The sequence below is a fragment of the Chiloscyllium plagiosum genome, unplaced genomic scaffold (genome assembly GCF_037043375.1).
Source record: "Chiloscyllium plagiosum isolate Xiang-an unplaced genomic scaffold, Cpla_swu_hap1 HiC_scaffold_31, whole genome shotgun sequence".
Taxonomy (NCBI): Eukaryota; Metazoa; Chordata; class Chondrichthyes; order Orectolobiformes; family Hemiscylliidae; genus Chiloscyllium; species Chiloscyllium plagiosum.
The window spans coordinates 75,947,676-75,958,577 of NW_028270169.1; the positions used below are offsets into that span (position 1 = coordinate 75,947,676).

The 10,902-nt window shown below is 45.7% G+C and overlaps 1 pseudogene; it reads left to right on the forward strand.

The window, feature by feature from the left end:
• The window catches only part of LOC148142015 (putative G protein-coupled receptor 139), a 62,604-nt pseudogene extending 51,935 nt beyond the window's left edge, over positions 1-10,669 (forward strand).
• Positions 10,670-10,902: the final 233 nt, after the last annotated feature.

Genomic DNA, 10,902 nt, shown 5'->3' on the forward strand with positions numbered 1-10,902 from the left:
CCTTCTCTTCCTGAGTAATAGGCTGGAGGCACTGAATAGGCTATCCCTGTTCTTCTCCAATAATGTCAATGACTTAGTGACTTCTTCATATTCCTGTGAAACCAGCGTGAGGTACTGAATGAACTCTTGTTTTACTGTGGCAATGTGCAGTGTCAGGCAGTGCTGTTACATGAATGTTATGAACCCTTTAGCAACACAAGTTTCAATGCTGTCCAGGTCTTGCTGCACATGGACACAGACCAGTGCAGGAGCTGAGGGGGAAACAAAATGTTCTGAACATTGTGGAATCTTCTGTGACCATCCCCACTTCTGACCTTACGTTGTGGAGGGTGGGGGCGGGGAGACATTGATGAAGCAGTTGAAGCTGTTTGTGAAGAGGAAACTGCCCTGAGGATCTCGCACAGAGGTGACCCAGGACTGAGATGATGAACATCTTCCTTTGTGCCATGCTTGACTCCAAACACTGGAGAGGTTACTCTGATTCCCATTAAGTCCAGTTTTGTTCAGCTCCTTGATGTCAACAGAAGGCAACCACTTGATATCAGAGCCAGTCATTTTTACCTGAACCGTTGTCTCAAACTCTTTTGTTCATATCAATAAGCCATGATATAGGAGCAGCAAGGGGTTTCTTCAAACAGATGGTATTGAATGTCAGGATTTCTCTTCTCAAGGGTGTTCGGGGAGCTAGATGACTGAAGGTATTTGAAGAGGAGGTATATGGATATTGATCTGTCAGAGAGTTGAGGGCTTTGAGGAATTGGGCATTAAAGAGGATATCAGACCGAGAGCAGATCAGCCATGACGTTAGTGAAGGGCAAGGCAGGCTTCGGGGTGAACGACCTGCCCCTGTTTCTGATGTTCTGGCATTCTGTTATTGGGTGTAATTTTCATGAATTTTATGTTATTGAATATTGCAGTGAGGAAGACCAGATGATTTTGTGAGCCATCTCTGGTGAGGTATATGGGGAAGCTCTGTGAAGAGAGATGAGGGGCCTCTTTCATATCCATGCCTGGATTTTCCAATTACATTTCCCAAATCACTTCAAAGCGTGTGTGACAGTCTTAAAGGATTGAGTGGTCTCCTCTGTTTCTGTGCACCAGGTTATAGGAGTAAGTAGCCTCCAACTGCTCCTGTGTAGCAGATTTTAGGGGCTGAATGTAATTCAGAAACATGGGACTGAGGAGCAGGAATGGACCATTAGATATTTTGAGCCTTCTCCATCTGGCACTAAGATTGTAGCTGATCAGGTTGGGGTCTCAGCTGCATTTTCCAGTCTGTGTCCCATTATCCGTGACTCACTTCTCTGTCAAATAATTAACTAACGCAGCTTTCAATCAATGTGAACATAGAGGTACGCTAAACTTCCAGAGAAGAGAAGTACGACTTGAAAGGTCCTTTCAGAATTATTCTTCATCCTTCTTATAGAATCAGAGAGTCATGCAGAACGGAAACAGACCCGTTAGTCCATTCTGTTCACTCCGAGAGATATCAAATCTGATCTCGTCCCATTTGCCAGCATTTTGCCAATATCCCTCCTCTTTCAGATACTTTTTACATGTGCGATTGTAACTGCCGTCACCACTTCCTCTGACAGCACTTTCTGTACACACACCACTCTCTGTGTGAAACATTTATCTTCAGGTCCCTTCTAAATCATTCGTCCTCTCGCCTTCAGCCTATGCCCTCTTGTTCTGGACTCCCCTACCATGCGGAGCAGAATATGGCTGTTCAGAATATCCATGCCCCTGCTGGTTTTATAAACCTCTATAATGTCACCCCTCATCTCTGACATTCCAGGGGGAAACGCCTCAACCTAATTAACCTCTCCCTAAAGCTCAAACTTCCAGTCCTGGAACATCTGTGTGTAAGTCATTTCTGCAGAAAACCGAATTGTACGCAGTCTTCTGAAAGTGGCCTCACTAACATCCTGGACAGATGCAACATGCCACCACAACTCCTATACTCAATGCTCTGACTAAGGCAAATGTGCCAAATGAGTTCAGCACCACTCTGTCTACCTGCGACTCCACTTTCAAGGAACAATATACCTGCAACCCTAGGTCCCTTTGTTTCACAACACTCCCCAGGACCTTACCATTAAATGTATAATTCCTGCCCTGATTTGCCTTCCCAAATGCAAAGCTTCATCTTTATCTAAATTAAACTTCATCTGTCAACTCCTTGCCCCTTTATCCCATCTAATTGCGTTCTGGTTGTACTGCTAACAACAAATGTTAAATGTAACCAGGTTTGTGATATGGAAGATTATGTCAGTCTCAGACTGGGTCAGGGTCAGTTTTAGGAACAAATCAGGCTAGTTTCTTTAATTTGCTAAAACAACACGTTTATGATACACAGCAATGTTACTCAAACTATGATGGAAAGATGAATGGCAAACGATTTGTGCATTGTAATAATATAATAATATTTCCCTTTCTAAAGACACTGACACACACACACACACAAGAACTTTGTCCAGATATTATTGAAACTCATGACAAAGGAAAAATTGCAAGATTGTCTAAAATGTTAATCTGCTTCACAAGATATTGTACTCACACAGTTGCTAGCAATGGGATTTCATCCTGGGAAAGTTGGATTTGGCTGAATTCCCTTTGCTTTAGGCAGTGAGGAGATTCCAGTGACTTCTGGTCAGGGATCACCCAAAGGGTAGCACGGAGGTTGGCACTGCTGCCTCACAGCAGCAGGGACTTGGGTTCGATTCCGGCCTTGGGTGACTATCCGTGTGGAGTTTGCACATTCTCCCCTTGTCTGTGTGAGCTTCTAAATGGGTGATCCAGTTTCCCACCACAGCTCAAACTGTGTAGGTTCGGTGGATTGATCATTCTAAATTGTCTGTAGCGTTCAGGGATTTCTAGGTTAAATGCATTGGGCAGGGATAAATATAGGGAAATGGTTTGTATGTACTTGTTGGGCTGAAGGGCCTGTTTCAACACTGCAGGGATTCCATAAAAATAAGAATGGTATTGATGACTTTAGAGTTTTGTTTTTGGCTCGCACACATTGTTGAAATGAGGAATAATGAAGGAGAGAAAGTGCAGTAGGCCTTTCCTTCTCAGGCAGATTGTATTTTCTCCCTCTCTGAGCTGAATCACACAGGAATGTCATTCTCTCCCAAACTGTACCATGTCCAAACTATGTCCCCATCACATTCCCTGTTCCATGTACGTGCACCATTGCTGCTGTCATACATACACAGAGCCATACCCTTAGCAGAAAATGGTCTCGGTCAATTTGAAATATGTTTACATGTCCCTGCGTCATTAAAAAATAAAATGTTTAATTTATTCAGAATACCTGTGTTAAAATGAACACATTTTTAAAACAAATACAGAAATTGCTGGAAAAGCTCCTTTTACATGCTATATTTGTACCAGCCTCCACCACTTCCTCTTTCAGCTCATTCCATATGCACAAAACCCTCTGTGTGAAAAGGTGCCCTTTAGGCCTCATCAAAACCTTTCCCCTCTCACTTTCAAACAATGCCCTCTCGTATTGAACGCCCCTACCCTGGGGAAAAATCCTGACTACTCACCCTATCCAGGACCGTTCTGATTTTATAAACCTTTACTGCTGCGAAATGTGACTCCAATCAACACGAATGGCTGTACTGTCAGTCATCCTGGGCCTAAATTCTGAAATGCAATACGGACACCTCTTCCTTCTCAATCAAGTCACAATTCTAAATCCATTTTAATCAGTTTGTTCAGATGTATCATGAGGCACTTCTGTGGGATTTGCACCTGGACCTTTGTGCTCGGAGGTAGGGACACTAGCATCACTCGGCAATACCCATAAAGCTGTAACATTATTCTCCTGTGTGTTTGTTCATCAGCCTGTTCTGACATGCTGGGACATACCTCTGCAACAGGCAGGACTTGAATCCAGTCCTTCTAGTCCAGAGCTTGGAGCACTACCACTCAAGTTCAGGAATTGGAATCAAATCCAGAGATATGGCTCAGAGGCAGGGACACTACCCAGCACACTACCATACCCAGATTTTGAGTCATATTTTAGAGCCCACTTTCTGCTCGGTGGGAATTTATTACAGTCAGGTTACCATTACTGAATTACATAAAACAATTTGTATTATTAAACAAATGCAAGATATTTGTCTCAACTGTCGGATATTGAGTGCATGTGCTGTGCCATCGAAGTTAACTATGACCATCTTTAATCGCTATTATCTGTAGTCTCCAATATTAGGGAAAGAAATCTTGCAGACACACTCTGCCCAATGAAGGGTCTCAAAAAGATATTTATTTCTGAACACCAGAGACGAAGGAAGAGCTTAATTTCTGGTCCCAAAACACCGATCACTCTTAACCAATCTAACGTGCGACTGCCTTCTTCCTAAAACAATGAAATGATACCAGGCCGGTTATTACTGTCCAGCCTCTCCTCCTGACTGACTGTGTCTTCAATCTGTCCCACCTCCCCCTATCCACACAAGGCAACCCAAGCTCGGGGTCTTTGTGAAAATCAAGGCTGGAGTGTGCAGGCCTCCTGGAGACAGGGATGGGCATTTTAAAACTGAAGGGGGTGGGTGAGGTGGCAATAATATCACACACTGGACTGAGGGTTGGCAGATGGAATTTAGTTTGGATTAATGCGTGGTATTGGATTTGGTAAATCAAACAAGAGCAGGATCTATACAATTAAAAGCAGGGCCTTTGGCAGTGTTGTAGGACAGAGACCTAGGCCGTCAGGTATAATTCTTTAAAATTTGCATCTCATACAGATAGTGTGGTTAAGAAGGTGTTTAACACACTTGTCTTCATTGGTCAGACCTCTGAGTATCGGAATTGGGACGTCATGTTGTGGTTGTACAGGACATTGGTGAGACCTCTTCTGGAATACTGTGTCCAGCCTGATCATCCTGCCCGCTCATTCCATAGGCACACCACCCTCTGGGTGAAAACGCTGCCCCTTAGGTCACTTTTAAATGTTTCCCCTCTCACCTTAAACCTATGTCCTCTAGTTTTGGTCTCCCCGTACCCTTCGAAAACACCTTGACTATTCACTTTGATATTATTGACCTTGATATAATTAAGATGGAGAGGGTTGAGAACAGATTAACCTGGATGTTTCTGGGAATGGAGGGAGTGAGCTATAAGTAGAGGCTGGTAGGCTGGGACTTTTTTCACTGGACAGTATGAGATTAAGGGGTAACTTTACAGAGGTTTATAAAATCATGAGGGGTACAGATAAGCTGAAGGGCTGATGTCTTTTCCCTCAAGGTTGGTATTCAAAACTGAGGGATATTTTAAGGTGCGAGGACAAAGATTTACATAAGTCATGAGCGGTAATTATTTGAGATAGAATCTGGTTTGTGTGTGGAATGAACTTCCAGAGGAAGTGGTGAAAGCAGGGACAGTTACAACGTTTAAAGGACATTTAGATCAGTATATGGATAAGACATCAGTTTGGATGGGGCTGTGAGCAGCTGCCCTCTTCCTCCCCCTCTCTGAATTAATCCCTGTTGGTTTTCACCCTCTGCCAGTGTCTGTGCAGTGGCGTGTGGAGGCCAGCAGGGGGTGGCATTGCATCACTTTAAGCACCACAGAGACTACCAGACCTGCCCCACACAGACACACACAGATACACACACGAGGATGGTTAGGGCACTACGTGAAGCTCATCTGGTAACTTAAACTAAACATAAATAAATGCTCAATTCGCCTCGTAAACTGTTAAAATTTGAGTGTCAGATCTACCAAATCCCACTGTTTAAATAAAAACATCAATTTATTTTTTAACTCTGAAATTGAATATTTTACATTAACTATTCACAACTCTGGGACCCCCCCTTCTCTTAACTGCTTATTAACCGACTCCAGCTCTATAATAATATACTGTGTCTGGGTCTGCCATCCTCTCGTATCACAGGTGCTTGCAAGCTTTCAGTTCAGAACAGAATTCACACTCGCTTAAAGGTACAGTACACGCTTTCAACTTCATCATATTATACCCTGGTGAATATTGATAAGTGGAACCTATCCGGATTTCTCTTGCTCTGTGGTTTGTCAATATTTCATTTGTTCCGTCTGGTGTGTGTCAGGACTTTTGTTGCTCCATTGACAGCATGTCATTATTCGACTTTGTCCACAGGAATATATCAGTATTTCGCTTGCTCACACTCGTGTATGTGGGGCAGGATTTCAGTTGTTTCATGGGGACTGTGACACTGTAACAATCTCAATGTTTGTAGATGGCACCGAACCTGGAAGAACTCTGAAGTCTATGGAGGACAGTGTGGAACTCTAACAGGACAGTGACACGTTTGTGTCGTGTTCAGGTTTATGGCAGATGGGGATCAGTGCAGAGCAGTGTGAGGTGATACACTTCGGTAGGAACGACAATGAAAGACAGTTTAAAACAGGCTGTGCCATTATAATGGGGCTGCAGGAGCAGAGAGTCCTGGGTGTATATGAGCACAGATTGTTGAAGATGTCAGGACACTTGGGGAGAGCAGTAACTGTCACAGATTAGTTTCAGTATCTGAGCTATTTACAGGGGGAGGTGTAGGAGGGAGTCTCCATGCTCCCTTCCTGGGGGGTGGTGGTGACGATGTGTAGGTGGGGACATGGTCATGGTGAGGTGTCCGGAGGGAGTCAGTCCACAGTGTTGTATCCATGCAGTGTTATTAATGGGGGGGGGGGGGCGGTGGGTAAAGTGGAGGGAGAGAGACAGACAGAAAGAGACACACAGAGACAGAGAGAGACAGAGACAGAGAGAGAGAGAGAAGGTGCTGCATGCGGCAGTGAGAGTGGTGGACCATGAGCCTTGTTCGGGGGTTGGTGCTGTATCAGATATACAGTGAGTGTGAGGGAGCAGAGACAATACGGTGACCCTTATCCTGACAGAGCGGGGAAGGTTATTGATACTTGTCCTGTTTTGCTGAACATTTCTTCAGACCACAGATACTGCACTGAGCTGGGTGTGAGCTCAGACCATGCTCGGTGGGTCTGGTCGTGTGGCCCACTCTGGGAAGAGAATGCGCCCCCTCTGTACTAGCCCATTCACCAGGACCTCCGTGCTCCTGTTGACAAACCGTGGTGTAATTACCCCTTATCTGCCAGGCTCGGGGTAAACTGTGCAGGGCAGCTCCAAACGGAGAAAGCTCAACCGTGTGCTCAGTGGCCTTTTAAAGATGGCGCCAGCGTCATGGATCATGGAATATCCAGGGACAACCGGGTGATGGTGAGTACCTCCAGCCATATTGGGTGGGAGAATCGGGCTGGTATTGAATGAGAGGGACACCATGGGGTGGGTGGTTAATGAGGTGAGTTCGATAAGATAGCACCAGGAAACTAGTTCGGCCCAGTGCAGATGATCCCTCTGTCACAGTCAATGGAAATGGCACTGAGACAAATTATTGTTAAATTTAGCTCAATGAGCCAAAGACTCTGCTGACCCTACACCCAGATACAAAGCGGCAGAACAAATACTCATCCAAAACTCTGCATCATCCGAACTCCCACCAATGTCATGTTCACCTAAAATTCCTGGAAACACTTATGTTACAGGATGCTGTTAAAATGTTTTCATTTCTGCATTCTGAAACCTGGGAACACTTCCTTCCATAACACTTTCTCTCATTCTCCCCCTCTCTGTCTATTTCCCATACCCCTCCCATTTGTTATTGTTTAAACTGATTCCCCCTCCATCTCTGTATCTCTGTGGCAGTGATGTTCACACTCACAGCACCCCCTTGTCAGGGCACAACGGAGAGATGGAGTTGTAAAAGGATGGGAGCTGCACATCCTGTCACTTCCAGCCCGGGCTGCAAGTTTCCCCACGCTGGGCAGTGATCTATCACAGTGTTACTGAGCAATGCACTGGGGTGGGGTACACAGTCCTACATGTTGGGAGGGTAACTGCTCCTCTTTTACAGATTAATTCACGGGTGACCACTGCACAGGTCACTGTGCTGGTCAGACTATCTGGTTGAGGTTTATAGATAATGCCCTGCTGTGGTCTGCACTTCTCCCGCTGCTGGACAGATATCTACTCCGGGGTTATAGATCAATGCACTGCTGTGGTCTGCACTTCTCACCGCGCTGGACAGATATCTAATGTGAGTTTATAGATCAATGCACTGCTGTGGTCTGCACTTCTCACCGCGCTGGACAGATAAGTGGTCTGGGATTATAGATCTATGCACTGCTGTGGTCTGCACTTCTCAATGCGCTGGACAGATAAGTGGTCTGGGATTATAGACCAATGCCCTGATCTGATCTGCGCAGTGTTCCACTCTGGACAGATTGCTGCGTTGTATTGACCAGTGCAATGGATGAATCTGGACAGATTGCTGGGTTGTACTGAGCAGTACACTGGCCTGGTCTGCACTATTTTCCACGGTGAACAGATATCTCCTCTGGCTTTATGGGGTCTGGGCTGGTTCTGTGGGGTAGATTGAGAATGTGGTATATCTAACCATTTCAGCTGATCTGGCAATGCCTTTAGTTCCCATTCCTGTGATTAGACCCTCCGTCTCTCACCCCATTAATGTGACAGTGTGCCCAGGTACAGTACATCATGTTGGTCTGGTGGGTAGGGGGGAAAGGTGATGGACAGGTCAAAGAGTTCCCCGGAACGTTCTGTACCCAACATTCTGTAACTGACATTCCCCGGAACGTTCTGTACCCAACATTCTATAACTGACATTCCCCGGAACGTTCTGTCCCTGATATTCTATAACTGACATTCCCCGGAATGTTCTGTACCCGACATTCTCTAACTGACATTCCCCGGAACGTTCTGTCCCCGACATTCTATAACTGACATTCCCCGGAACGTTCTGTACCCGACATTCTATAACTAACATTCCCCGGAACGTTCTGTCCCCGACATTCTATAACTGACATTCCCCGGAACGTTCTGTCCCCGACATTCTATAACTGACATTCCCCGGAACGTTCTGTCCCTGACATTCTATAACTGACATTCCCCGGAACGTTCTGTCCCCGACATTCTATAACTGACATTCCCCGGAACGTTCTGTCCCTGACATTCTATAACTGACATTCCCCGGAACGTTCTGTCCCCGACATTCTATAACTGACATTCCCCGGAACGTTCTGTCCCTGACATTCTATAACTGACATTCCCCGGAACGTTCTGTACCCGACATTCTATAACTGACATTCCCTGGAACGTTCTGTCCCTGACATTGTTTGTGAACGGCCGGACGTCAGTGAATTGAACAAACGATAAGATCCCGAGGGAAGAGATCCCGTTCCAGGGAGAAGGAGACACTGTTCCGAAGGCCCCTCAGGCAGTTAAAGGGGTGAATACGTTTCCCCTGCGTTTACATTTCTCCCCGACACAGGATCGACCACAATTTAGACCAAAATACAGAGACTGCCAAACTCCGTTTGTCTTCAGGAAACTGGGAGAGGATCCTTCAGGACAGCAACGTCCTCACCCTCCGTATTAGGAACTGGAAAGGAGTGACCTGTGTCTAGTCTCGAGTGACAAGTGTGTGAGAATGTTCTTGAAACCATCTGTCCTTATGGATGTGTCTGTGTGTGTTTGGGGAGGGAGGGTTTCTTGTGGTTTATGTCACTTTTTTGTCAGTAATTCAGATCTTCCCATTTGTTATTCCAGCTCCAGTTATTTTAATAAATCCCTGAATACAGGGACACATTTGAAAATCTCACTGGGTCCCCGATCAAACGGGTCCCTTTGCCTCCAGGCTGATGGATAATGGGTTTGTTTTCCTTCCTCACAGTTAACGTAGTGACCATCTACGTCCTGCTTTATAAAGATTGTGGATTGTCTCCATGTGTCAGACGTTACCTGGGGGCCATGGCAGCGGCGGATCTCCTGGTCATTATCCTCGACCTGATCCTGAGACACATTCCCATTGTTTATTGGGAACAGTTTTATTTCCTGAGGGTCTCCATCCCCGTGTGTAATATCCACGCCGTCCTGCTTTATGCAGCCACTGACTGCTCTGTCTGGTTCACCGTCACTTTCACCTTTGATCGGTTTGTGGCTATTTGTTGCCAGAAGCTGAAAAGTAAATATTGCAGTGAGAAGACGGCGGCTGTGGTTCTGGGAGCAGTGACTGTGCTGAGCTGTTTAAAGGACATTTCCTGGTATTTTATGCTCACAGCTCGGTATTGTCTGGTGAACGCCCCCTGGTTTTGTGATGTAACAGACGTTGTTGCATTCTCCAGTGTCTGGGTCACAATCGAGTTCCTCCACCACATTCTAACCCCGTGTGTCCCATTTCTCCTGATTCTGCTGCTCAATGTTCTCACCGTCAGACACATTGTAGTGACCAGCAGAGCCCGCAGGAGACTCCGCGCTCACACCAATGGGGACGCTCAGTCTGACATAGAAATGAGAAACCGAAAAATATCCATCATTTTACTGTTTGTGATCTCGGCCAATTTCATCCTGTTATGGTCAATGTTAATGCTGTATTCTATATGGGCCCGGATGTATGATTTTGGTTATGAGTCAGTGTATCTGGATTGGTTTGTGCAGGAATTGGGCTTCATGCTGCAGCTCCTCAGTTGCTGCACAAACACCGTGATTTATGCCGTGACCCAGACTAAGTTCAGGCAGCAGCTGAAGAATGTGCTGAAATATCCCTTCACCCAGATCCATCCATCACTCAAATTCCCTCATTAATCAATCCATCCGGGATTTTCTCATTTCAGTTCAGTGATTCAGCGATGGAGCAGCCTGTCGCTATGGTAACAGACTGAGGGTAGCGCTGGTTTGTCCATCCTTATCCCACAGGGGGGTTACAGGGACACATTTCAATGTTTCTCACAACTCAGGGGCCAGTGAGAAAAGGCACCATCCCACTGACTGTATCCATCACTTCCATTTGGAAACAATAAAAATGTTGATTAAAGCGT